Source organism: Limulus polyphemus, unplaced genomic scaffold, assembly GCF_000517525.1.
Source record: "Limulus polyphemus unplaced genomic scaffold, Limulus_polyphemus-2.1.2 Scaffold6597, whole genome shotgun sequence".
NCBI classification, from domain to species: domain Eukaryota; kingdom Metazoa; phylum Arthropoda; class Merostomata; order Xiphosura; family Limulidae; genus Limulus; species Limulus polyphemus.
In genome coordinates, this window is record NW_013672207.1 from 273 (window position 1) to 3980 (window position 3708).

At 33.6% G+C, this 3708-nt stretch overlaps 1 long non-coding RNA gene across 2 annotated transcripts in view; it reads left to right on the forward strand.

The window, feature by feature from the left end:
* Nucleotides 1-2423: 2423 nt before the first annotated feature.
* Nucleotides 2424-3708, forward strand: part of LOC111089553 — a 24628-nt gene continuing 23343 nt past the window's right edge. For both annotated transcript variants that reach the window (XR_002613797.1, XR_002613798.1), the window contains exons 1-2: nucleotides 2424-2605; nucleotides 2921-3024. This is a non-coding gene — a long non-coding RNA (uncharacterized LOC111089553). The remainder of the gene's footprint in view (nucleotides 2606-2920; nucleotides 3025-3708) is intronic.

Sequence of the window (3708 nt, forward strand, 5' to 3'; positions counted from 1 at the left end):
AGGCCATAATTTCCTGTAATAAAGATGTGGGCTGGATTACCAGTAACAGGGTCATGTGTAAACATAACACCCGCAGCTTCGGAAGGAACCATTTCCTGAATTACCACTCCCATTTCTGTGTCAATCGGCTGTCCGTTCTGCCTATAACACGATACAATATGCCTCATACAGTGCCACTACTATTGTAATTAAACCTCCACATATTTTACACTTAAACATTAGGACATCCATAAAAACTTTATAATTAGGCCACCTGCAGGTCTTTACCTGTCTCTAGAAGTCTACCCGCACAAAGACCTGTCTCTAAGTCACCCACATAAATACCTGTCTCTAGGCCACACACATAAATATCTGTCTTTACATATTTCACTTGCATGAATATGTCATATGCATGTCACAGTTGAGATAACTGCTAATTTCACCCTTCTATAACTAATTTAGAATAAATGTTTAGTAAGGAATATTTGCATAATTTTATAGTTTGTCATGTAGGTATTATACTCATAGTAAACTGAATTCTCCAAATTATCTGAAAATATATTAATTCTTTTGTTTAGATAGCAGATTTGGCAACAGCTATTACATAGAACTTTGTGCTGGCTCATGAGGTGACACAGATACTTGTACAAGTTGGTATGAGTTGAAGTTTTATTTGGGACAAAATTTATGGGAAATTGCACTAGAACCCCTTTGACTGACTTGAAAGGGCAGTAATTCATCATTTCCTAGCTTGTATAAACTATTCTATAAAAATATACTCAAATTTTAAAAAATTCACCAAGTTTAAGAATTTAATTTTCATTTAATCAACTAATAACTTTGGAAATTAGTCCGATTACTCAATGAAAAAATGTATCAAACTGCTAATGAACCTTATACAACAGATAAATGTGTTTGTAATATTAATAGAATCATTCCCCAGGAAAAATAATCACTCTTTTTGAAAGTCTCATAATTATCTTCCATAGATTTTCTTCCACTTATCTGGAAAAAGCCTCTCCCCCATACCTATCTACCCGCTACCCCCTTTACCTTCACACTTTCACAATCCTGGAATTAGCACTGATTATTTGTGTTGAATTGCTAACTGCAACAGTCGTACAAAATATAGTTTAATAACTTTTCTCACTTAAAAAAATGTAGCAGCATTCCCCATACTAAATAATTAGATGATATCCCAATTTAAAATTCAATTATTTTTGCTGTACAAATAAAAAAATTAGCAAGATAACAACTAACTTTATGATATCTAGCCATAATATTGTCTTGGTAGGAAGTTTTTACTAATAAATTCAGTGCCCTTGTCATGTTTTACTGAAATGCTCCAACTCTACAAAGATACGTCAAAAGTGTGCACTTGAATTTTAAGTTAAACTTTTAAATAAGATCTTAGAAAAACAAACCTACCTTTTGTATTGAACAGCCTGGAAGGTGAACTGTGAAGCCCAACATTTAGTCAAAGCTTCGAATACCTACAACATTCAGACTACTGTATTACATGTTAATTCAACCATTTCCTGGTAAGTTACTAAAGGATAGTCCAATTTTTTAGTAGTAAGTTACTGAATAATTGTTTAACTATTTTTATGATAAATTACTAGAGTGAAAATGATTAAATATCTGTTATTTAAAAGTTTTTTAACATGATGATACTTATTTGTTTGTTTATTTGTTGATAAGCAAAACAGCTACACAATGGGCTATCTGTGCTGTGCCCACTGCAGTATCAAAATCCAATTTTTGGTGTGATAGACCCTCAGATTGACTGTTAAGACACCAGGAGGTACAACGATAATAAAAATTCATATTTGGAAAATATTTAAAACAATAAGAAAAAATTGATTTCCTAATACAAATATATAAATACATTTAAACAATTAAGAAGATAGTTACAGCATAACTACTGAATTAAAAGAAACATTTATGCTATTTTCAAGAGAGGAGAAACATAATTTTATGATAATGAAGAAAACTGGACACTTCTGATGAATGTATACTAGAAGTTATGCAATACTGCTTGGCCAAGAAATGAAATGTATATGTCAAATATAGTGTTTACGTTACCTATAAACTGACACCACCGCAGCAGAGAGAAAGCGATGAGAATGTTTATATCAACTTCATTAGAGATTAGACACAACTTCCATATAAGGAATTAGTAAGAATTTTGTCAACTACTCGTATTTCTCGGAACTAAAACCAAAACTAATTCATCAATTGGTTATGATCGAAGACAGTAAATCAGCAGACTATCTGAATGTACTTCTCCTCGTCCTTTTAAGATCAAAGTTCCACCCAGAGTCTCTGATTTCCTTACATCGAAGACAGTAAATCAGCAGACTATCTGAATGTACTTCTCCTCGTCCTTTTAAGATCAAAGTTCCACCCAGAGTCTCTGATTTCCATCCAATTAAGTGACAGATCTACTTGAGAGTTCGATGTGTACACTATTTGGAGAAGCGTAAGAATACCAAAGAAATCCATATAAAAACCTATGTTTTGGGGCTAGAATTCAGTCATGTTTAGAAACTAAACAACTTGCTCCTGGATGAATATGCTGCCTGATCCTGAGACCAAAACAACATTGAAAATATCCAAGCTCCATGTAAGTAACTAATGATATCTCTCAGAATCAAATAATGTAGTTAGGATTTGGATGTGTAATGTGTAATATTATGATATGTCTGAGCAGATTTCAGTCAATGTGTTAATTGATAACTTACTAGTAGTATTAAGTAAATTAGTGAATGTTATAGAAAGCCTAATTGAAGAACAGTTACCTACTCAGATTGATGAATTTAATAGTTTTAACAGTGAAGCTATTCAAGATACCTTCAGTAATCTTGATGTATTTTAATATACTGTCAGTCTCAGGGTCAATTCTTTGGTCTAACAATAAATTCCTTGTGTGCTCCATTAGCAACTGTAACCTGGAATTGAATAAATCTATTGTGAGCTGGATTAAGTCAAGCTCCAAACAACTGACCTACAGAGCGTCCTAGCCTTTCACATGAGTTTTTGAAGGTATGAAATCTTATTTCTGACATATCTTTGGTTTTTGTACCAACTTGTAAAGTAATATGTACTTTTATACTAGGAAAATATCAACTGCTTGTGTCACGTGATACAAAAACAAGGCTAAAAGTTAAAAATTAGTTTCATAGATACGTAAGCCCATATTTTTACATCAATACCTAAATCATTTTAAGAAATGACTTCCATCTTTTCCAATAACTTTGCATAACCTGATGGTTAGGACACTCAACTCGCAATCTGAGGGTTGTGAGTTCGAATCCGAGTCACTGAAAATGTTTGCCCTTTTAGCTACGAATGTGTTATAATGTGACAGCTATTCCCACTATTCGTTGGTAAAAAGTTGATGGTGAGTGATGTTGACTAGCTGCCTTCCCTCTAGTTTATCACATAAAATGTAGCTCTAGAGTTAGTGATGAGTGATGTTGACTAGCTGCCTTCCCTCTAGTTTATCACATAAAATGTAGCCCTAGAGTTAGTGATGAGTGATGTCGACTAGCTGCCTTCCCTCTAGTTTATCACATAAAATGTAGCCCTAGAGTTAGTGGTGAGTGATGTCGACTGGCTGCCTTCCATCTAGTTTATCACATAAAATGTAGCCCTAGAGTTAGTGGTGAGTGATGTCGACTGGCTGCCTTCCATCTAGTTTATCACATAAAATGTAGCCCTAGAGTT